Source organism: Lissotriton vulgaris, chromosome 1_1, assembly GCF_964263255.1.
Source record: "Lissotriton vulgaris chromosome 1_1, aLisVul1.2, whole genome shotgun sequence".
In the NCBI taxonomy this organism is placed as follows: Eukaryota; Metazoa; Chordata; class Amphibia; order Caudata; family Salamandridae; genus Lissotriton; species Lissotriton vulgaris.
This window is the reverse complement of record NC_141685.1, coordinates 1,364,968,439-1,364,994,108: the sequence shown is the minus strand read 5'-3', so window position 1 is coordinate 1,364,994,108 and position 25,670 is coordinate 1,364,968,439. Positions and strand designations below refer to the sequence as shown.

Genomic DNA, 25,670 nt, shown 5'->3' with positions numbered 1-25,670 from the left:
TAGGAGGCAGTGCCAGAATGAAGGCCAGGGAAAACCTGTTCTCACCCTGCAGCAATGAGTTTAGTTTCTCCTCGATTTTGCTGTTTTCATGTGTGCTGCGTTGTACAGCACACATGAAAACAGCAAAAGGCCAATGATAGTTTATGGTCAGGAAGATCCTCCTTCCTGCACATAAACAATAATTTTTTTTAATACAGTTTTGCAACTTCTATGTGTGCTGCATTAAGCAGTCTCTGCTGCAATACCAGAGAAGGAGCGCCCTCCACTTCTGCTTTGATAGATGTGGGGAGTATCTGCAAGTAAAATGGAGGCAAAAAATAGCCTTCTTGACGGTTGGTCAAAGTTAAGGTGGTGTGTTGTGTCCTAAGTAGAAAGACACCAGGAGCCAGAATGTATGTTTAGGTCTTCTTTATTCAGTCGTCAATTGTAGGTTACATCTGTCTTGACTCCATCCAGCCTAGTGTGGTACCAGCCCCACCAGGAGCAGCCTGCCTAGCTGCTCAGCCCATCTCTAACTGCAACATTCATCCCACTCAGACACCCAGAAATCCCAAGATAGCGGCACGTTTTTTTCGTAGCGCCGGGTGGCTCCCTGCACGCCTTTGCAGTTAAACGTCCTATCACAAGCGGAAGCGTCCATCATCTGAAACTTCGTCACAGCTTCTCAAAAGGACAAGCTTGGAATGACACGAGTCTCTACAATGCTTTTAAGATTCCACGCGCTGAATGTAGCGCGCGCCTCAGATTTTGAATGTACCAAACAGCGGTTAAAAAAAAAAGGTTGAACGGTGCAGAAAAGCTCACCTCAAAAGCGCCTTAATCGTACAATAGAGCAGTTTCCTCAGTAATGTGCTGCATAACCAATAGAAAATAAAAATGAAATAAACTAATGACAGATTCAGCACTCAAACACCACTTCGGCTATAAAATGCCAAAAGTAGTGCAGCGTCGTGTGTAGACTCCAGGATCACCACAAGAGTGTACCAACTGCGAAACGCTGGCAATCCTACACATGCAGACATTATGCAAGAAACGATCCGTGTGGTTCTCTGCTCCAATGCAGATGGGAACCAACATGCAGACACACCAAAGTGCCAAGAGACACCAATCAGGCAATTCGCCTCTAGAATAGAAATCCATAGGTTGAAAAACCAGGGCAGGTCTCATGTTTCTTAAAACGCTTTTCTTTAAACAGGCTGCTGTACACTAGCACATACAATTAAATTGATGTACTGACTTAGGTAGAAATACTTGACACTCGCCCGGTTAGAATTCCTGTCAGGAATCAAACATTGTCCTTCAATGCAACTACTGCACGGATATTGTTGTGACAATACTTATTCAATAAAAGTCACTATGGTCTTGGAAGTACTTTGAATCTCAACTACTGTGAAACATCACTTTAAAATTCTCCATCTATGCAGCCACTGCACACTTTATCTACTAACACCTTTATGACTGCAAATCCCAAATTGTGCCTTTATATTTATTTTGTCACTTTTTTTTCAAGACACTCTAGTCTTACACCATTGAAAGAATTGTGAAACAAGGCCATGAAAGACACCTAGACATTGTTATAACAAAACAAGTGGTGAAGAATTTCACGTTGTGTCTTAGTTCAGACGTTGTTTTGAAAAAGTAGTGAGGGGGCAGTGGTGCTGCCATCAATGTTACATCATTGAATTCATAGGAATTGTGAAAAATGTAAGTGTCACACACAAGAATAAGTATAGCAATGAGTCATGCACATTCAGCAGGAGAGTGGTAAGGGTGTGGTATGTAGCCGGTGCTGCAGTTTACTGTCGCAAATCTATCACTTTAACCGAAAAACATTTTCCATTGAAATGGCCAAAATATTCGTAATAACATGCAGTTTCACTGATAAAATCACAGTGTACAAACGAGAAATGTCTCAAAATTGGGTTACAGAAAATATTTATCATTTGTACATCACTAAGGGCCTGATTACGATGTTAGTCGAAAAACCTGTAGGTTTAAAGTAAGACCGCTGTATTATGATGACGGCAGTCAGAGTTTAAACGGGCTGGGGAATCTGACTCAAGGAGCCTGTTGGAAAGCCCTCATAATCTCTTAAGGATGGCGTTTCCGCCCTCGGGATTATGATGTTGGTTTCGGACAGCCAAGCGTTAATGAAAAGAGCCCCCTTCTACTAATAGGGAGTTCCTCTAGGCAGGGAAATAATACACAGTGTAAATTCCTAGGGCAACTCAGGATAAAAACAACACTTAATTATAACATTTCTATTATATGGAGAGACACAGGCAAAAAAAATATTTGAAAAATACAAAAATAGTTCTTTATTGAAAATGTTATATTTAATATATATTCAAAAAATACAATCTTAAAACAGACCACAAGCACACCACATCCATGTCATCATTCATACGAAGCAGTCATAATGCATACATCACTGGCACTATAAACACCTGAAATGGTTGTGATTCAAAACATTATGTACATAGCCAGAAGTTGAACATTGCCATTATGATATTGATTTCAACACTTTTACTCGGTGAGCCTGAGATGCAGGCTTTTAGTTCCTAAATTCATATCTGTTTCACTGAGTGGCTGTAGCTCCAGATAATTTCCTACAAGCGTTTCGGCATGAAAATGCCTTCGTCAGGAAAAGTCACAGCAGATTCAGGCAATATCTGTAAATACAAAGAACATAAGTATGCTGTCCTTCCTGAAATCACATTGTACATGAAATATCTACACATATAATTATTGCTTTGTATTTGGTAGACCATCACCTCAGAGAAAAGCAAAAGGAAGAGCATATCACTTAAATAAATAGCCCCATGGTGCAGTGGTAAAGGAGCATGCAGAATTGAATGTGAAAATCACAGAGGTGTGATTGCATGCTACAAATACGAAAAGTGCCAAGAGAAGACCCACACAAATGGTTAAAATATCCCTATATATGTGCCCTTGCGTCATGCGATGTTCATTAAAAACATCATTACCATATACTGTGGAAACTGTCCGCCAGTACACTTAAAAAATATGCAATGTCCTACTTGAAAGGGAAATATGCCCTGGTCTTCTATGTGAAACAAAAGAAAGAATGACATTAAGATGCCTGATATTGTAATGTTTCCATGCTGTAGGCATATTTGATGTATAGTAGTATGTTTATGATTAAAGTGGAGAGGGTCCACTTAAAGGCTGTCTTTGTAGTATTTTTTTAACCCCATAGCTGCTATTAAACATTCCTCCCCAGTGCTGCGCTGTCCATTAGAACTAGTGCTGAATGGACGTTCAATGGTCGTGCGCAGCACTGGGGAGGTAGTGCTGCCGTCGGCCAATGCACCGAGGCAGCACTTAAGGGGTTAAAGCAAATTCGGTAGCCAGTTTCTTGAAACCTTCCTACATGGAACAAGAAAACATACATCTGAGTCCTGGTACATATGTAGCCTAATGACCTAAACAGGCTTCTACAAAGAGATTCCACAAAAGAACAGCACAAAGACTTTTTTTTTTTTTTAACTTTTCTTTATTTAAATATTTTTTGCAACATGTACCTCCCACCCATGAGCCACCCCCCCGATCCGGTCATCTGTTTACTTGTCACAGATTTACAGAAAGTAAGAACAGAAAAAAAGTGAAAGAAAATGAAGAAGGAGAAAAAAGAAAAGAATGATGATGAATAACTCAAATCAAGAGAACAGAGAAACATCAAATTCAGACATATTCGGGAGTCATTGACATAAAAAAAAAACATTAGATTATAATGGCATTAACTTTATATAATAAGTATAATATTCTGTTTTATAGTTCTTGATGTCGTATCCACTGTGTTAGGTGATCCCATATTTCTAGACCCTTTCTTTTCCTTTGAACTCCCTTCCTCCGATATATCGCAATCTCTAGAGTGTATGTGGCTAAGAGTCTTGCCCGCCACTGTGAAAAAGTTGGGGGATTTAGATCTAACCAACTGGATGCTAAGCATATTCTATAGACAGCCAGGGAGACATATATGAACCCCTGCATTATTTTTGGCCTGATATCCCCGTCCCTTTCTAGCATAATTTTGGCTACTGTGATTTCTATGTTTGTGTTCAAGATTTCGGATAAGAATGCTGATATTTCGCATCTAAGGGGTCTGACTTTATCACATGTGGCAAATAAGTGGACTATATCGGGCGCTGGTGTCGAGCATCTAGGGCATTGGGTACCTTTGCTTGTGCTCCATTTGGCTATCTTGTAGGGTGTGTGATATAATTGGAAGAAGGTTTTATAGTATTGGACTTGTAGTTTGGGTGACATTAAGAGTGATTGATAGAGTTGGAATGCCTTCTGAACTGACTCCTCATTCATATCTAGCTTATTTTGCCATTTATTTATATGTTTATACATGTCATCTGGTAACAAGGAGACTAGGTTGAGATATATTTCTCCTATTTTTGCGGTGATGTTTCTATTGAGGATTTCTGTTATTTGAATCCTGTGGAACTCCGCGCTTCCACCACCTTTCTTTATTAAAAAATCTCTTATTAGAAGGAATTTAAAGAAATCTCAGTTTTAAGCCGAACTCATTCTTTAATTCTTCGAATGATTTGAAGTCTGTTGATGTATAGAAACATCCACATTGTGTGATCCCCATATTCACCCATCTTTTCATATAGTTATCAAAGAAGATATCAGGTAGATTATAGTTCGGATGAAGGCTCGTACAATAAAAGTTTCTACCGACCCCGAGAAGCTTGCGTATATCTCTCCATGCGTTATATATACACCGGCTAATGTTTTGAAATGGACCTTTTTGTAGTGACAGTCAAAGGTAAGTCGCCATAGATGTTCACCCGTTTCTATACCAAGGATGAGTTCTTGTGGGGGTCGGAACTTCTCCTTCTTGCGTAGGATTCAGATTTGGGGTCAATAAGATCTTGATATATTTCAGGAGTGTGGCCCACCAGTAGACCATGGGGTTAGGGACAGCGAGTCCATCTCTTTCTTGCGGGAGCGATATATATCGGTAACCTCTGTGTGATTTTGTTTGGCCCCATATAAATCGAGAAAATGTGTTGTGGAGGAGGAGCTACGCTGGCAAACAAGATGGCTGCTAAGGCTCTCGGCTCCGCCGACCTCCGTATCCCGCCACAAGATCCTGTACATTATCCTGATTTTACGCCTAGCCTCTGTGTGAATGAACTGTTCCGCACTCCGATGGTGAAATCCGGAAACTTTTATCGGCTGCTTTGACGAAGTTGCTTCGAGTTGAAGATTGTGGCCTACTCCAGCGGGGAAGCCGGGGCCTCGAGTACTTTCACAGCCGGGCTGCAGTGCAAAAACATCGGCCGGGAGACCCAGGCAGGGTCCGGTCAATCGGAGTGGAGGGTTCTTTTATGCCCGAATTTCATCGGCAATCGTTTCTATTGCTCAGCATTGATGGAGTAGTGACTTTGCTTGCTATTGACTGTGGGTGGGGGTCCCTGTCCCGCAGACCCGGTATTGGTCCCCGCCGGAGTTCGGTGAGTCGGGGTCCCTGGCCTGTGGCGTTAACCGGGTTGACCGCGGGCGCAGACAAGGACTGGTCACCCTCCGCATCTGCCCGTTCGTGATCCTGTTTGTCCCCCTCGGGGATGCCAGATTCACCGGGGGAGGTGATTGTGACTGGTGTCGGGCGTGAGACTATGGATCGAACGGTGCTTGAGCCATCACTGAGGTCAATATTGGCAGAGATTTGGGCGTTTCATTCACATGTGGTTGTCTTATTGAACAAATTGGATACACGCCTATCTGAGATGCTCCTTGTGGAATCGGACCCTGCCTCACTGTTGGACCAAAATGATTCAGAAAAGGGGGTGGTGATGAACAGAGTGTCTGAATTAAGCAGACCACTCTTACCCAGTCCAAAGATCAGGGCTTGATCCATCACCGTTTTTTAGCTCACTGCACCATCCCAGCTCAGAACTTGGCTATATGCAAATTAGTCTGACCCTGGCCCAGTGCATCATGGGAACAGGGCAGACCAAACTACCAAGCCAATTCTTATACTGGGAAGGAAACAAGCTACCGGGGACCGGTTTCTGGCATTTCAGCCGTCTTCGGCCCGGCTTGCTTGAATCCTGATGGTGCAATGAGCTAGGGACTCACATCTGAGTATTCCCTTCCACGCTTATGGTGGACAAAAATGATTCAGAAAAGGGGTTGGTGATGAACAGAGTGTCTGAATTAAGCAGACCACTCTTACCCAGTCCAAAGATCAGGGCTTGATCCATCACCGTTTTTTAGCTCACTGCACCATCCCAGCTCAGAACTTGGCTATATGCAAATTAGTCTGACCCTGGCCCAGTGCATCATGGGAACAGGGTAGACCAAACTACCAAGCCAATTCTTATACTGGGAAGGAAACAAGCTACCGGGGACCGGTTTCTGGCATTTCAGCCGTCTTCGGCCCGGCTTGCTTGAATCCTGATGGTGCAATGAGCTAGGGACTCACATCTGAGTATACCCTTCCACGCTTATGGTGGACAAAAATGATTCAGAAAAGGGGGTGGTGATGAACAGAGTATCTGAATTAAGCAGACCACTCTTACCCAGTCCAAAGATCAGGGCTTGATCCATCACCGTTTTTTAGCTCACTGCACCATCCCAGCTCAGAACTTGGCTATATGCAAATTAGTCTGACCCTGGCCCAGTGCATCATGGGAACAGGGCAGACCAAACTACCAAGCCAATTCTTATACTGGAAAGGAAACAAGCTACCGGGGACCGGTTTCTGGCATTTCAGCTGTCTTCGGCCTGGCTTGCTTGAATCCTGATGGTGCAATGAGCTGGGGACTCACATCTGAGACTACCCTTCCACGCTTATGGTGGACAAAAATGATTCAGAAAAGGGGGTGGTGATGAACAGAGTGTCTGAATTAAGCAGACCACTCGTACCCAGTCCAAAGATCAGGGCTTGATCCATCACCGTTTTTCAGCTCACTGCACCATCCCAGCTCAGAACTTGGCTATATGCAAATTAGTCTGACCCTGGCCCAGTGCATCATGGGAACAGGGCAGACCAAACTACCAAGCCAATTCTTATACTGGGAAGGAAACAAGCTACCGGGGACCGGTTTCTGGCATTTCAGCCGTCTTCGGCCCGGCTTGCTTGAATCCTGATGGTGCAATGAGATAGGGACTCACATCTGAGTATACCCTTCCACGCTTATGGTGGACAAAAATGATTCAGAAAAGGGGTTGGTGATGAACAGAGTGTCTGAATTAAGCAGACCACTCTTACCCAGTCCAAAGATCAGGGCTTGATCCATCACCGTTTTTTAGCTCACTGCACCATCCCAGCTCAGAACTTGGCTATATGCAAATTAGTCTGACCCTGGCCCAGTGTATCATGGGAACAGGGCAGACCAAACTACCAAGCCAATTCTTATACTGGGAAGGAAACAAGCTACCGGGGACTGGTTTCTGGCATTTCAGCCGTCTTCGGCCCGGCTTGCTTGAATCCTGATGGTGCAATGAGCTAGGGACTCACATCTGAGTATACCCTTCCACGCTACTGTTGGACCAGCAATCTGCAGCCATTCAAGCCGTGGCCATTTTGGCTCTGTGCGAGGACCCCGTGAGGAAGCAAGTATTGAAACCATTGGATGGTGCCCTGGAGGACGGTGTTCCAGAGGTCATGATTGTACCGCCGAACCTTCCATCACTATCGACTTTGGGGGTATCGAAAGGCGTTCCCCTCCCGGAGACTTTTGTTGTGGACTTTTCTTTAATCTTGTGTTCGTCTTCTCCTTTCTAGGTGACTTTACGACTCCGGGGCAAGATACATTGGGACTGTCCACCTAGGAGAGAGAGTTTTTCTGCGTCTAAAGTTCTTGTGGACTCACTGTCTACGAGTTGCCACGGATTGATTCTTGATGACTTCCTTCTCCTCTATGACTCCTTTGTGTGCCTTTCGGTCTTGCTAGGGGGGGTTTGTGTGCTCGTTCGGAAGGGTCAAGGTTAATATCAATTAGATTGAGATGGTTTGGAGTGGCTTTTACGGGTGTTCGACCTGCAACTGTTTGATTTACGAGGCTGGGCGGTGTATCACGGTGCCCCCAAATTTCTCCTATAAGGGTTGTCATACATTGGTCTTTTTGCGATGGGGGGTGGCTGTTTCTGGCGGGGGGACTAAGGGGGCTGGGAGCCCATACGGATAAGCCCTCCTCCATTCTTTTTCCTACTTTTAGGGTTTTAGTTATTTGGGGCGACAGGCCCGCTGCTAGTGGGGTTAGGCTGCAGCCATCCACAGGGGTGCAGGGTAGGGGTTGGTGGGGGGGTTTATTTTGCCTTTTTTTATTTCTATGGGCTTTTTCTTCCTTCCCTTTTTCTTCCTTACAGGATCAGTATAGATTGCGAATCATTCGGATTTTTATCGTGTACTTGTATTTAGTGCTCATGCTTCTTACGTTATCCTGATTCCCGGGTGGGCAGGCCCTGAGAACTGGCTCTTAACATAGAATGTATATTGTATTATTGTTTACACCGATCCATATGCTTTGGCGCCAAAGTTCCATTATAGCTGTTTCTACGTGCATATCATGTCTCTTGACCTGTCCCCCGTATTCTTCGGTTTGATTGTATGGCACCTGATCCGTTTCTTTAGATAATATAAAATAAAACCTCTGTCTCATCCTGTGACTTAGTTGTTCGTTCTAATACAAGTTCTATCCTGGATTGCTGCCGGACCTCAGGGTTGTCAGCTGATGAGCTGTGTCGTACCGTGATATAGTGGGTCTTAATTTTATTTAGCGGCCGGCCCCTGCGGTTGTAGGCCCATGCTTGTATTTTTATTGAATGCTACAATAAAGGTTTCGCAAAAAAAAAGAAAGAAAAAAATGTGTTGTCTATTGCCTTGAATATGTGTTGATCAAAGTTTAGGCAGATAGTGCGGAAAAAATACAAAAATTTCGGGAGATAAATCATTTTGATCACATTGCATCTGCCTATTAGGGTTAGATGGAGGTTGTCTAATTTGCTAAGATTTCGTGTTGTTTCTTTCAAGAGTGGGTCTATATTGATCTTGACTAATTCGTCTAGATTCAATGTGATTTTTCCGCCTAGATATACAGCGTTCCTGAAGATCCTTTCATTTCTGTAATTAATTTTTTTATTGATAATTATCTGCGTTTTACCCTGATTTAGTTTATATCCTGAGATCGCCTCTTTTTCCATCATTTTGATGGCCACATGAGGATCACTGGTAACGATCGCGATATCATCCGCGTATGCTAGAGTCTTTGTTAATCCATTTGATGTCTTAATAGGCAATATATCCTGATTAGTCTCCAGTTTGCGGATGAACGGATCGATAAATATCGCGAACAATAACGGGGAGCACGGGCACCCCTGCCTTGTCCCTCTAGTCACATCTATCTTATTTGACAGTCCGCCATTTATCATAACGACTGCTTCTGGGTTATGGTACAATCTACGTGCAGCGTTAATGAATCGATCTCCGATCCCACTCTTTGACATGGCCGTCCATAGATATTGCCAGGAGACCCTATCGAACGCCTTCTCTGCGTCCAAGAGTATAAGCGCAGTAGGGTCTCCTGCGACTTCCTCTATGTGAAAGAGTGTGATGACCCTTTGTACGTGATCCATCGTGGATCTGCCGGGGATGAATCCATGTTGTCGGGCTGATATGATCTTGTGAATAATCGGAGCAAGTCGACAGGTAAACAATTTGGCGTAAATTTTTGAGTCACAATTGATTAGGGTGATTGGGCGATAGGATCCCAGTTTAGTTGGATCTTTGTTTTTTTTTGAAACACTACAATTTTAGCCCGTGCCCATGATTTTGGTGTTTCCCCCCTTGGAATACTTCGGTCATTAAGTCAGTTAGCACATTCTTTAGTGACTTATAAAATCTGATATAGAATTCGGCGGGTATTCCATCCAGTCCAGCTGCCTTCCCTGTTGATGGACAGCAGAATTTCCAACCACTGCGGTGTGGTCGCTAAATTAGCTTGGTTGGTGTATGACAATTGAGGTGCCGTTACCTGCTCTCAATCAATCAATCAAAGCATGTGTATAGCGCGCTACTCACCCGTAGGGTCTCAAGGCGCTGGGGGAAGGGGGTCCGCTACCGCTCGAACAGCCAGGTCTTGAGTTGCTTCCTGAAGGAAAGGTGGGCTTGGGTCAGGCGGAGGTGGATGGGGAGGGAGTTCCACGTCTTGGCAGCCAGGTAGGAGAAGGATCTTCCTCCCGTTGTGACTCTTCAGATGCGGGGGACGGCGGCGAGGGTGTGGATGGTCGATCGTAGCTGGCGGGTGGGAGTGTAGAAGGTCAGGCGGTTGTTGAGGTATCTTGGGCCTTGGTTGTGGAGAGCTTTGTGTGCGTGGGTGAGGAGTCGGAACGTGATTCTCTTGTTGACGGGGAGCCAGTGCAGGTTTCTCAGGTGTTCGGAGATGTGGCTGTGTCGGGGGATGTCCAGGATGAGGCGTGCAAAGGCATTCTGGATGCGTTGGAGTCTCTTCTGAAGTTTGGCTGTGGTTCCGGCATAGAGGGCGTTGCCATAGTCCAGGCGGCTGGTGACGAGGGCCTGGGTGACCGTCTTCTTGGTTTCTGTGGGGATCCACCGGAAGATCTTACGTAGCATGTGGAGGATGTTGAAGCATGACGAGGAGACGGCGTTGACTTGTCTGGTCATGGAGAGGGAGGAGTCCAGGATGAAGCCCAGGTTGCGTGCGTGGTCTGTCGGTTTGGGTGCGTTGCCTAGGGCAGGGGGCCACCAGGAGTCGTCCCAGGCGGAGGGCGAAGATCCCAGGATGAGGACTTCCGTCTTGCCGAGTTCAGTTTCAGGCGGCTGTTCATCATCCACTCAGCTACGTCTTTCATCCCTTGTTGTAGGTTGGTTCTGGCAGTGGTGGGGTCGTTGGTGAGGGAGAGGATCAGCTGGGTGTCGTCGGCATAGGAGATGATGTTGAGGTTGTGTTGGCGTGCGATGGCCGCAAGGGGGCTCATGTAGATGTTGAACAGCGTGGGGCTGAGTGAGGATCCTTGGGGTACGCCGCAGATGACTTCCGTGGCCTCGGATCTGAACGGGGGGAGGCGGACGCTCTGGGTTCTTCCGGCGAGGAAGGAGATGATCCACTCGAATGCCTTCTCTTGGATCCCGATGTTGCTGAGGCGTTGTACTAGGGTGCAGTGGCAGACCCCGTTGTGCCTCTAAATATATGTCAATAAGTGCTTGGTCTTTATTGGTTTCTTTATATAGAGCTTGGTAATATTTTTGAAATTCTGATCTGATCTCCTACGGGTCTTGCTTGAGAACGTTGTTACAGTCTTTAATCTCTTTAATTATGTTAGCCATGTTTTCTTGTCTCATGCGAGTGGCGAGGTGGTGCCCTATTTGCTCGCTTAGTTCGTATACTTTTTCTTTTTGGATCGTGGCTTTACAAATTGCTTTTTCTGCAAATATCTCCGTTAATCTATTTTTTTGCGATGGCAATCTTTTGTGATGCCGTTTCTATGTTTATACCCCCTTCAGTAGCTCTTACAAGATCCCCCTCGGCCTCTGTCAGTTTCCCCTGTAATTCGGCTATCTTTTGTTTGGCAGCTTTGTTATTCCTTATTGAGAAGCGCAGCGTTTCACCCCTGATACCAGCTTTTAATGTGTCCCACACTACGTCTAGGGGTGCGCTCCCCAGGTTATTTGCCAAAAATTCAGGTATCCATTTCTCAATAAGATGTCAATATTTCTCGTTTAACAGTAGAGCCCAAAGACTTTTAAAGGCTAACAGCCAAAGGCAGTTCAAACTGTGATAGGCACCATCCTTTAGATAGAAAAAACGGACTCTTTAAGGTAAAGGAGATTAGAGCTAATGTGAGGTGACAACTGAACAATTAACGCAAAAATACCATTAAGTCGAAGAGGAACACGGGTTAAAGCTACTGAATTACAACAGCTAGAAATGACAAACAAAATCACGATGCATAAAATGGAATCCAGCGTGGCAATGAGATGGAATACTATGCGGTGCGATAAAGGCTATGTATGAGTATAAACCAGGACTTGCCATTGTGTCTATCCTGATAATTAAGGTCTCTGACTCGGGCTCCTACAATGAGGTAATCGATACGCCTCCAGTCAACCACGTCGAATGTTGGTAGATGCAACATGCATGGTATAGGAAGACGGATAATTTGATGCAACCGCAACGCTTGGAAATGGTTTAGAAATAGTCAGATGGCAGTCATGTGACAAATCACATGTTTGATTCCAAAGCTGGTTGGTTTACGTGGCGGCCATGATGTAAGTGTAGGTTTACCAAGGTAAAACCAGCAGTGGGTGACATAAAACCAAATAAAGACCAATAAAGACCAAATGTACAGATGTATGTATGCAGATAATTGTGGTATAGACCTAGAGCAAAGTTATTGATGTTCTACTTCCTATTCAGGACCAGCAAAGCAACGATTGCGCAGTCTTGTCTAAATAGTCTGAACCCGTCATGTTACTTCTAGAGATATAATAAAACTACATGGCTACTGTAACGGTGTATGAAGACTCTAAATGAATCACAGGTATAAAGCCCAAAAAAAAAGGAACTGCGCAAGAACTTTTGGGCCTTATGATGAAATACAGAAAATGAATGGTCGAAATGAATAATAGGTATAAAGCCAAAAGAGAACAGCGCAGGAACTTTTATGCCAATCCATGCCAGCCTTTCCAACATGGATCGGCTGTCGGAAACTGACTTTGGGGGCTAGCAGGGCCCCCTTCCCCCTGTCAGAAACTGGCTTTGAGGGTTAGCAGGGCCCCCTTCCCCCTGGTCCTCTGCATTTGGCCACATGGTGCCGAGATGTTTTAAAACTTCAATTTTTGATGGGGGCTTGTGCTGAGTGCGGTTTCATCCAGCTGCACAAATAGCCATCAAAAAATGGAAGTTTGCGACTACACATGCCTAATTGTGCTGTCGGATCTGTCGACCTATGTTCGGGTTGTTCCTTCCACAAAACAGTGTCAGTCGGAAGCAACTCCGACCAAAATCGTAATGAGGGCCTAAGTGTCTTGATGGTTTTAGTCCAATTCCCATCTTTTTTTCATTACACTTCAGAGTTTAAAAAAACTACAGAATAATGTCTGGCTTCCTACCCGCTGATATATTTTGAAGTATTTGTACAGTTCCTTTACAAGTATTTATATATATATATATAAGCCTTTTGCGCCCTATTCCGGGAAGGAAGCCGTTCTTCGCGTGGTGCGGTACGAAGAAGGAGGATGCGGGGAATCTAATACTTTATCAAGAGTCATCCCTGATGGAACAATTATTTTTCTGCCCATCCTCCTCTGAACACTAATCTATATTATAACCAAAGAGGACTATTCATAGAAATCTTGCGAAATTCTTGAAGACGATTCACATTCTGACTACTTGTTTGCATGCACATACGATTTTGTGGCTTCCTAATACTACCAATTAAGAGATCATTTGGAAACGCTCATCCACAAAAAAATTTCCCACCGATTACAATGACTATATATACTCAAAAGAATTTGCCCTGAAGAAGTCCCTTGAGGATGAAACGCGTCGGCTGCGAATACCCGTGTTTTGATTGTACACCCTTTCTTTGGAATAAAGAAAATCACAACTAAGAAAACCTACGTCTGTGATCATTGACACTATATTTCTGGAATTGTGTGGTGCACCTTTGCGTTTATTTATTAATTTACTGAGTTCTTGGATGAACTATCACTGTGACAGTGGATGTTAACCAGTGTGCACACACTTCGCCCATACAAACTACCCAGGGCGATTTAGAATTCTGGGGGTGATTTGGGTTAGGTGCTATAATTAAGAAGTTTCCACTGTCTCCTTTGTCTTTTGAACGTATTTAAATGTTGTGTGTTAAAAATAAATTACATTCTACAGCCTTTCCTTTCACTCTGAAACCCAGCAATATTTTCAAAGATGGTTTACCTTACAAAATGCCCTAACTTTACAGCTAGAAAAAGAAAAAATAAACACCAGTCTCCATAGTAAAAGAATAAGTAGCAATTTTTCAGACGACAAAGCCAGACTTTTGACCTCTGTCTTTGAATTGCACTACAAATGCATAAAGATAAAAACAAAATTAAAGCCATCTTTATTGTTCAATCACCTTCCGAACTCCAGAATTGTTATTTTGGGGGTGCTAAAGCACCTCCAACACCCCTACTTCCAGCACCTATGTGAGAGAGTGTACATAGTGTTTGATGGCTGATAAACTTGGAAAGCCTTGAAACTGCTCATGTATGAAAATATTTATCTCAATAATCCTTGAGTATGCATTGCAGAAGACAAGGGACCTGTTGCCGTTACTCAAAGGTGGGTTTTTCCTTTGACTAATACTTCTCAAATTACCCAGTTATTCAGATTGTAGCTAGAGCAACATTGATTAAGTGTTGAGTTTTTGGGAGAGTTTGTACATGGAATAAGGTATGCCTGCTGTGTGATAATGGTATTTTCTTTTCTTTGCACAAACTATGTAATATTTGGAAAATACATGAATTAAGCATAGGACCAAATCTTTACATAATCCTTGTGGCAATGGGATGCTTGAAAGATTTAATCATCTCAAATTGAAAGGTGCTGTCCAGGTGGTCATTAAGTGTACTTTTAATTGGAAGGCAAAGGTTGCAAAGACCATGTGGATCCATAGAATAACTGTTAACTAGGGCACAGGGTTAACACCATTTGAGATTATAAAATGACGTAATCCTAGGACAAAATGTAATCCAAAGTGAAAATATAAATCATAAATCAATTACTAGCCTACTGAAGACAATAGGAATAGAATTAAGAAAGCTTGTGAGGGTTACACAAGATATGATGAAAGGAACAATACCAAGGCATGTAGAATTAAAATTGGTCAGAGAAAAAAAAAACGGGGAAAGTGTTTAAGGAAGAGACTCATTTTTCATTTAAACCATAAGAGGTTGTTAAAGTCATGCATAATTATGCGTTGTTAAGTGATGGTAATGTGTGGCATCCTAATTGCATAGCTGTTGGCTTTAGAGAGGGCTGGAAAGGTATGACGTCTAATAGTAATATGAAATAGAATATCTGAGTAACGTAGTCCTCGAAAGAGGAAGTTATTCCTATTTATTGTGATCTTATTGGTATAGACACCAATTGTGATTTCAATGGTGAGCCGCAGAAATTAAATCTGAAGTAAAAGGCCAGGAGGTTCTAGTAACCGGCTGGTCACGATCTAGTGTTTCTACAATATGTATTTCCACCAGCCACTCCTTGAGGGCTAGCTTCCACACTCACCGCACATCCATCTATCACAGGTGTCACTGGTCAGGTGACCCTGCTAATAAAAGGGGCCGGGAGCACGTGCCATGGGCCAGTTCCAGACCATATGACTATGTGTCTGCGTCATTATTGTAGCTGCATGAGGGCCTAGGGCTCTAACCATTACAATTGCGATGAGCCCCTTGTGAGCTGTCACCAGTTTGGTACTAAATCATGAGGGGAAGTGCAGCCGATGCCCACGGCACCCCTGCACCGGTTGCCAGCACAACGGCCACACTATGAGTGAAGAGGACAGCATCCAGCCTCCATGTAATGCAGTTGCCTGCCTGCCATGACCCCTAAAAGGTAACATAGGACCACTGGGAAGAAGGTGAGCTGACTGAGCTCAGAAGTTGGCAGTGGGCAGCAATGAGTGGAGGGGATGTGTAAAAGGAGCGCATAAAGCGAAACCCCCACAGCGCCGGCAGAACCCCGTAACCAAGGGAGAAGCTTCAATCCACAGAGCTGCCTCAAAAGTGAAAAGAGCACGACACAGCCCACAACATCGTGGAGGACACTACGCTGCATGTCAGCAGTAGGTCAGGGACTGTGGTACCCGCCTGTGAGGGTGTAGGCCTCGTTCCGTGCCAAGGTGAAATGTCTCCATACTGCAGCTTCTCCAGGCACTAGCATGCCTGATTCAGTGCCTGTAAAACATTGGTGGAATGAAAGTGAGGCATGAGGGAATCGCTCATCCGCCTGGTGACGTTAGCAGGCAGGGAAGAAGGGTTCGCAAGATAACACGTGCATGCGAAGGCTGGTGCTGATCCGTTGTGTCCAGTAAGTGTCGTGACCAGAGAACATGGGCTCTAGGACCCACAGGGACACAGACTTGGGGGGACAGACACCGGACACCACATCCGGTCAGGGGGACAAAGGACAGACCACAGGAAGCAAGAGGCAGGGAAGGAAGCACCAATACAAGCTCATGTGAGATACGAAATAAAGATACCTGAAATCGCCTGCACCGTGTCCTGTCATCTGTGGGGGGACCCTGCACAATACCACAACTGGCGACGAAGGAAGAAATAAAGAAACCACGCGTGCCGGATCGACCACGTCGTGAACAAGCCAGGAGCCCACCCTGGACTGGTGCCGAGAAGAAGAACATAGTGGCCAAAGAACGAAATTAAGGACAGCAGCGACGCGGGAGCCCACCCCGGCCGCTGCGACGACGAAATAGCCTGCATTGGGTAAGCGCCAGAGAAAGAAGCGCGAAGGAATACAAATCGGCGCGAGCTCTCGCGAGAGTCTCGGCGGCCATTTGCAAGTCAGGCGAGAGAGCCAATAGGAGCAGAGGAATTGCTGGCGGCCATTTTGAAATCAGGCGAAGCACTGATTGGCCGCGAAGTCTCACGATACCATCAGCGGCCATCTTGAAGTCAGGCGAGGGAGCCAATAGGAGCACAGGAAACGTCAGCGGCCATTTTAAAGTCAGGCGAAGGGAAAAAAGGTCGAAAAGAGCCAGAAAGAACCACAAAAAGATCAGGAAAGGTGGCAAAAGAAGCTGAATAACAAAATAAAGAGCAAAGAGAGGCTCAAATAAGAAAATAAATAAAAGAAAAGACCAGAAAGAGCCACAATAAAGAAATAAGCGCCACAAAGAGCATTTACAAAGTAATAACAAAAGAACTGTAAGAAAAAGATGGCAGAACCTCGGCCAAGCGCCCAATATCGCAGACCACTACCGTTCAATCTATCAGAACCACAAGTAGGAATAAGATGGGAGCGATGGATCGCTAGGTTCGAGGGATACATGGAGGCCACTGACGTACTAGAAGAAAAGAAGCTAGGAGTGTTCCTAAACCTCGTGGGTGACGACGTGGATGAACTGCTAGTGACACTACCGGCAGGAGAGACATCAACATACAAAAAGCTCATCAAGTGCCTAACAAGCAAATTCGACCCTCAAAGGAACATAGACTTTGAAAGATACACGTTCACCACAGCTTTCCAACATGACGATGAATCATTGGATGACTTTGCGACACGACTGAGAAAATTGGTAACGCACTGCGAATTTGACAAGTATGACAACGAGCAAGCAATTCGCCTGCTGATAATTGAAGGATGTCGCGACACTGAATTCCGCACCAGAATATTGAAAGAACCAACATCGCTGGAAAACATCCTGTCGCTAGCAAGGGAAAAAGCAAGAGCAAAGATACAATCAAAGCAGATGGAACGGAGGATCGAAGAAGCACACCGCATGACAGATAACAGTCGCACCAGCACCTGGAACAAGGGACAACGCGACAACACAACGAAGAAACAACAAGGGCCACAATGCTACCGATGTGGTTTAGAATTTCCTCACAAGGGCGCCTGCCCAGTATTTGGACAGATGTGTAAAAAAATGTAACAGAAGCAATCATTTTGCCAGTGTGTGTCAAGGGACATAATTCAGAAATGACAGAGGAAGACCAAACAGTCAGTGGATGACGACAAGCAAACACGTCAGACACATCGAAACAGCAAACAGGGGCTCGTCAATAGAATCAGGAGGAGAGGAAGAAGAAGAAAAAGTGGAGCGACTGTACCTCATGTCCACTCAAGAAGACACAGGAGAAGAAAGCATTCGTCTGGTAGACAAGAAAGCAATCAAAAAAATGGAATCAGTGACAATAGAAGTCGGACCACATAAAGCACAGTTCGTGCTTGACAGCGGCGCCACATGCAACATCATGTGTGCGTCAGAATATGAGAGAATGGAAATAAAACCGGTGCTGAGACCATCAAGGGTTGAAGTGTTCACTTGGGGCTCAAGGAAACCAGTAACAATTTTGGGGAAATTCACTGAAGATATAACATATAAAAACCAAACACTCAGAGAAGAGATTCATGTACTGAAAGGAGATATTCCAGCACCCTGCCTACTGAGCAATGTAACAGCACAAATAATGGGCCTGATAGCAATGACATATAACATGTCAGAAAAAGGAAACATCCTGAAAGAATATCCAAAGCTACTGAAAGGCCTGTGGAAGCTAAAAGGGCGACAAATAACGTTGCACATCGACGAAACAAAGAAACCAGTAGCTCAGCATCACCGGCGAGTACCAATACACCTGCAACCTCAAGTAGAGGAAGAAATAAATGCGCTGTTGAAACAAGACATCATCGAGCCGGCAGAAGGACCAACGCCGTGGGTATCGCCGATAGTAGCCGTGCCAAAGAAAAACACATCGAAAATAAGAATCTGTGTCGACATGAGGATACCAAACATGGCGATCGAAAGAGAAAGACACCCTGGACCACACCTCGACGACATGATCAGTTGCCTGACAGGAGCAAGACGATTCTCAAAGTTGGACTTGTGTAAGGGATATCACCAGCTGGAGCTGGATCCACAGTCGAGATATATCACAACCTTCTCGACACATCTAGGTCTATTCCGATACAAGCGCCTAAGCTTTGGGATATCGTCAGCAGCAGAAATATTTCAGGAAACGATCAGACAGGTGATAAGGCCAGTGAAAATTAGTCTCAATTACAGCGATGACATCCTAGTGTTTGGCAAGACAGACGAAGAACACGACAAGGCGTTGCGAGAGGTGTGTGCCCAACTAGAACAGGCTGGCCTCACATTAAATGAAGACAAATGTGAGCTAGGGCGACACTCTGAAAGAAGCGAAACCACCAAGTGATGTAGCAGAAGTACGGTCATTTCTTGGACTTGCCAGTTACTGTGCAAGATATATCAAAGACTTTGCAACAGTGAGCGCACCACTGCGGGAGCTGACGAAACAGGGACAAACTTTTGCATGGACAAAAGAGTGCAGGACGGCATTCGAAGAAATAAGAGAGGCAGTAACAGCGGTAGATCATCTAGCATACTTTGACCCACTACTGTGTAGAGAACTAACGGTGGACGCCAGCCCAGTAGGACTGAGGGCAATACTGGAGCAACACAAACCAGGAAAAGACTCGCCGAGATGCATAGTCGCTTACGGAAGTAAGAGCTTGTCCGACGTTGAGAGAGCTTATTCTCAACCGGAGAAGGAAAGTCTGGCCGTTGTGTGCGCGTGTGAACACTACCACATGTTCATCTACGGGAAGCCTTTCACAATTGTAACAGATCACCAAGCTCTAGTAACAATTTACGGAAACCCAAACGCAAAGATACCACCAAGAATAGAGAGGTGGGGAATACGGCTGATGGATTACAACTTCAAAATAATACACAAGCCTGGAAAGGAACATAACCCAGCTGACTATATGTCCAGACATCCATTGCCACGCAACACAGAAACAACAACAATGGCAAAAGAATACTTGAATTTCATCCTGAAGCACAACACACCAGCATCCATAACAAACGCAGAATTGGAACAAGAAACAAGGAGAGATCAAACAATGGAAGAAATCAAAAAGGTGACCAGGCAGGAGGCCCAAACTGAAATCATAGCGCCTCCCCTTCTTGCTGGAGTGCCTGTCAGCTGCACCGCCTGCCACTGTCTGTCTCAGTGAGGAGGGGAGGGAGTGGAGCGCCTTACTGATGTGGCACGACAATGCTGAACTGCACCCGGAGGTAAAATCACCCAACCCGCTACCTTCTGCGGTAGAGGCTGTTTACCTGCCTTCCTTGGCAGTGATGTGACTGCAGGTTGGACGAGAGGCCACAGCGAGGGAAGGTGGTCCCAGAGTGGCTATTTGTTGCCTACTAAGGGACGACCAGGCATCAAGGGGAGAAAGACTGTCCACACAATGAGAAAACAGCTCGCAGAGGGAGAGAAAACTACGATCACCAGCACGGCCGGTTGGTAGCAGTTGGTTGGAGATGGCAAGGCTGCTTCCTACCCTAAATGGACACCATAGAGGCGCTGCCTGCAATGAGGAGTGATTGTGGCGCCACCTAGTGGTAGCTGTTGTGTTATCTAATAATGACACACGAGAAGATTATATGAAATTGGTATTTATTTACCAGAAGAAAGAGCTTGTGAGAGGAAAGATGACCATGCAGCGTCGCCGGGTCTTTCTCATCGAGCTGGGTAGTGACGTCACTTAAATACACCTTAACATTCCAGGGGTAGCATGTGCACATAAACCAATAGGAAGAGGGACAGATAAAACTCATAAAAGCATACAGCATAAAAACAGATGTATTAGTTACTAAAACTATTTACAAATCACAAAATTCATCATATATATTAATACAATTAAAAACCATTAAGAGAAAACATACTGACTGCAGTTTAAAAAACAAGTTAAAATAGACAATCGTTATGTTAGATGCCCCCGAGAACACAGTTTAACCATTTTATGCTTTTACTATAGAGACAGACAAATTAAGTAAAAAAGATCAATCACTTCGAGGGGGTCAAGCCCACCACAAGTTTTCTTCTAATGGCCCATGCCCACCCAAAGTATTTGGCGACCGCAACTGTAATAACCGGCAAGGTGTTAGTGGAAATTATTCTTAAGGCCACCTTGCTGTCCCTTGTGCCTAGCAATTTGCACATCGCCTTTAGCCAAACACGTCGGGGGGTTAAGTAGGCCCTAAAAACAAAAAGAAGGTGGGCAATGGTCTCGCTTTCACTTTTACACGCCGGGCATAATTCAGAATTACCTATACCCCATCTACCGGTTAGTGGTCCTATAGGGATTGACCCTGCTCTAAGCTGGAAGTAGAGCTTCCTATCCTCCGGCTTTGTGATGTTGTCCCAATAGGGCTCTAAGCTAGGAGAAACTTTTGTTTCCAAAAAGCGACAATCCATAGTAGAGGGATCAACATCATTCCAGTTCCCGTAGGCGACCATTTCCCAGTACCTTTCTTTTATGGCGCCTTTGGTTGGGAACTGGGCTGTCTCAGGGTTCTCCCACAACTCCTGCATACCCATTATTCCCAATACTTTATGAAGTTCTTTGAGCCAAGTTATCTTGTGGAATATATCAGTTTTAATCACATACAGAAATCCCAGAGCGTAATGCATAAGTAGAGTGGTGTGGCTCACTGGTTAGAGGCGGCAGACCTGGAAGCAGAGGTCGACCCGGGACCAGGGTTCGATTCCCGACGCGGCAGGGTCTTGGGCCATGGTCAGCGGACTCGATAATTCTCGCCTCGGTGCCTACTCCAACCATGGGTCTCACTCAGCAACTCTGGGCAATAGCTTGCTTAATCTCTACTAACGGCTCCATCAGCGCCGGGGATGCTTGTCTTCACCTTGGAGATGCCCAGGAGGGACAATCTCACAGGGAAAGCCAGGATGGGTTCCCCAGCAGTATACAGCGCCGGGACGCCCCTTTGCTGGAGCAGCTGTGCGCTTTACAAGTATACGACATTTATAAGTTCCGGAGTAACCCTCCAATATAGAATAGGTCGTAATCTAGCCATATCTGAGAGGGCTTTCCTGCCTAGATCATAGCGCTGCAGTTGGATTGGGGTACTTTTAGGGAGGCCAACAAGATTACGGCAAAAAAGAAATTCCACAAGCGTTAGTGACGTTAACTTATCATAAGCCCATATTTCAGCACCATAAAGGGCCGAACTTAGGGCTTGCGCCTCATATACTTGCAGTGCTGGTTGTACCGGCTTGGTCAAGGACTTCCTGTGCTCCGGGCTTATAGCTCCCGTGTTTTGGCGGAGTTTTAATGCCGCCATTTCTATATGCTTCCCCCATTTTACTCCGTTTGACACGTGGATACCTAAGTAACCAAAGTCCGATACCATTTCCACTTTTTGTCCATCCATAAGAGAATTTCCCTCTAAAGCTGTGGTGGAGGTTAAATACCATAAGCTTTGTCTTTGTAACATTAACTTCCAACCCCCGGTTGACACAAAAAACCTCAAAGATCTTCAGGGCTCGCTGTAACCCGCTAAGGGTTTTAGGTAAAATTAGCGTGTCATCAGCGAATAGTAGAATTGGAGTTTTCACTCCAGCCAGGCTAGGAGCATCTACTTTTCCCAGCAACATACGCTCAACTACCCCATCAATGCTCAATGAGAAGAGCGTGGGGGCCAAAGCGCAGCCTTGGCGCACCCCACGCTCTACCGGGAATTCAGAGGTTACTTGGCCGTGACACCCCCCCCCCCCCCACTGTATTTTTGCATAATTTGACTCATGCAACCTCATCACAAGTGTTAGGATCTCTAGCAGCATACCCATCTTGCTTAGCACTTTCCACATCTGGGATCTAGGGACTAAATCAAAGGCAGCACGTAAATCTATAAACGCTGCATAGATGCTGCCTTTTCCTAGTACTACCGTCTTCCAGTATAGTAGTGTAAATCTGAATATGTGGTCTGTGGTACTAGTTAATTTAGGAAATCCAGCCTGGAAGGGGGTCAAAATATTTTTCTCTTCTACCCAGGCCGATATTTTCTCTAGGGTCATTTTTCCAATCACCTTTTGTACCGTGTCTAACAGGCTAATAGGCCTGTAGTTCCCAAGCTGTGTTTTGTCGCCTTTCTTATACACCGGGATTGTAACGGCCCCTAGCCAAGACTTTGGTACTGGTGCCCCTAGTGCCACAGCATTGGCCAGCTTTGTTATATAAAGACCCCAGTGCTTTTTATTGTAGTGTAGTTCCTATATCCCTTATAGGTTCTGCGCATTGGAATAACATACACGATAGGCTTGGCATAGGACTGAGGTCTGTATGCCCCTAATATGTATATTAAGCTTAATTACTATGTACCAGCTAGCTCAGAGGCCACTAGAAACTTCTTGAAGACAAGAAGGGAATAGCTTCTGGCAACCACATAACATAAAACCCACATCCCTCAGGATCATGGAAACAAAATACTACTTTTCATTCAGTCACTCATCTCAGAGAAGTACATAGAAGAAACAGTCGGTGTGTTTACAATAACATTTATTGCACAGTTGTTATTCTAGTACTGGTTATATGTGCTCCGACAACTGTTGGACAGTAGCAGAGAATTATGGCCAGCAGTGCAGTTAAATGAAAAGGCTTTGTATAGTTCTACCATTTTGCAACAGTAATGAACACATACATGAAATACAGAATGCATTAAGATAAAGCCTATACCCCTATGATGCCTAACTAGATGTGGCGTGCAAGGTACAGCGAAAGACCTAATAGCGTCTTTTCTAGCAGAAAGATCCCAGGCAGTCATACTGGGCCAGTATGAATCTGCTGAATTATCACTGCCGTGTGGGGTACCACAAGGTTCCTCCCTTAGTCCGACACTTTTTAACATCTATGTGTCGGACCTCGCAAATACCATCAAAGCGCACGGGATGAACCTTACCTCATACGCAGATGACACTCAGCTGATACTGGCTGTAAGAAATGACGGGGAAACAGTGGCGGAAAATTTCAAGACAGGTATATTGGCCATTGGAAAATGGATGTCCGAAAACTGCTTGAAATTAAATTCCGACAAAACCGAGGTGGTCATTTTTGGCCACCTCAGTCCAAGCTGGTCCCCCACTTGGTGGCCATCATCTTTCGGAGCTGTACCTGAGCCAGCTACGAAAGTGAGAAACTTGGGTGTCATCTTTGATGACAACCTAAATTTCATGGCTCACGCAAACCAGACAGCCTCCAATGCCTTCTTCAAGCTACGATTGGTGAGGAAGATTCTTCCGTTTCTCCCTACCAACGTGGGAAAGACATTGGTTAGCGCAATGGTCCTTTCAGCGCTGGATTATTGCAACGGCTTGTTTGCAAATGCCCAAGCGAAAACAATCAAGAAGTTGCAGACAATCCAGAATGCAGCAGCCAGGCTTCTCCTCAACATTCCAAAATTTAAGCCTATATCTGAATCTTTGAGAAGTCTCCACTGGCTACCTGTTAGGAACCGAATTAAGTTTAAGACGCTATGTATCGTCTATAAAGCACGGCACCATCAAGCGCCTCAGTTCTTATGCGACCATCTCGTCCCGTACATTCCCACTCGAATGCTACGATCTGCAGGACAGAATGACCTGATTGTGCCTCGAACCAGACTGGTCAACTGGGGAGACAGACGTTTTTTAGTCGCCGCCCCAAGATTGTGGAACATACTCCCACAAAACATAAGATCAAGTCCAAATTTATTGTCCTTCAGAAAGAAACTGAAAACCTGGCTATTTAATCTCTAAAAACTATACAGACCATATAGGAGGGTAAAACAGTACAGCGCCGAGACGCCTGCGGGCAATTGTTCGCGCTTAATAAATGCCAAAAATAAATAAATAAATAAATACCTAAGTGTACCTAGCATGTGTGTAGATCTTAGAGAGCCAAGAATCCCCCTAGGAGTTAGTCTAACCCCTTTACCTTATTGGGACTTCATCCTGATCTTGAGCTGGACACCCACAGATGGGTGATGGACCTCTGCCAGCTGGAGCTGTGGCATGACGCAGGTTGCAGCGCCTCAGGCAGAGTGTCCGCCTGGAAGTCTCTGTCTCCTCTGGTTTGCTTGGGCAAAGGGAGGTATACTTATACTGGATAGGTGTCTTGGATTGACGTAATGTTGGTCAGAGGAAGATGTGTTCTTGGTCTGTTTCCAAGAATTGGTTGTGACGTAGGTTAGTCACTGTTGGACATGGAGATTACGTATTTAGGATGGACCGTCTTCTGTGCACAGAGCACACAGTGATCAGATAAGGGGACAGCCTCTCTGTTGCTCGTTATTGTGAAATGAGGGCTAATCTAGGTCAAAGGGTCTGCCTGTCTCTGTGAAAGGGCCTGCTTGTCTCTGTGACACAAAGAATGTGTGCCTCTGAGACAGTACCTATGTTAAGGCCTCAATTTCCTTCATAACACCCACTCCAATCTATGGACAAGAGTTAATAACCCATTAAAAGCAAACTACGTGACTAAAATAGGCATTTGCATATAATTGGCAGGTAGTTGCATGAGAGTTTTATGAGCTGAAAAAAATAGCAGCTGTTAAAATATATAAAATTACTGTAGACTCTGTGGAGACAGGAAAAATCTATAGTGTCATTAAAAAATATATATATACTCTTTAGAGTAAGTAGTTACTTATAAAAGTTTCTGTTTATAAAATTGAAAACTCTTTCATGCTTTTTTCAGAAGACCATGCTTTCTTTCAAATAGTCAATTTAGAGGGAAAGCTCCAAGCACTCGGTGAAAGTTGAAACAATAACAGAAAAAATGTGTTTCAGGACATGTTTTGAAGAACTAGAGATAAAAGGTGCTGGTAGTCACAACATTTCTCGTAGCCATTTGCTGCAGTAAACAGACCTTTTTAATACCTCGCACAGTCGTTGTGGAAGCACAGAAAGACAGTGCTGCTAGTTGCTTGTTCTGAGGCAGCCGGTGCTAAAGATTGTACCTGTGTGCCTGGATTTACTCGTACCTCACCTTCAGCCATATTCGCCGATGAGGTCTCAATCCATACCTTGGTGTTGCTAAATGAAGTACAAGGCACCCATTGGATTTGCAAGGAAT

The 25,670-nt window shown here is 44.8% G+C and overlaps 1 long non-coding RNA gene across 1 annotated transcript; it reads right to left on the bottom strand.

Annotated features, from left to right (window-relative positions):
* Positions 1-2,292: 2,292 nt before the first annotated feature.
* LOC147749188 (uncharacterized) lies at positions 2,293-24,914 on the bottom strand. The gene is made up of 2 exons (XR_015299747.1): positions 24,531-24,914; positions 2,293-2,672 (listed from the first exon to the last, which is right to left on the bottom strand). It is a non-coding gene; the product is annotated as an uncharacterized LOC147749188 (long non-coding RNA).
* Positions 24,915-25,670: the final 756 nt, after the last annotated feature.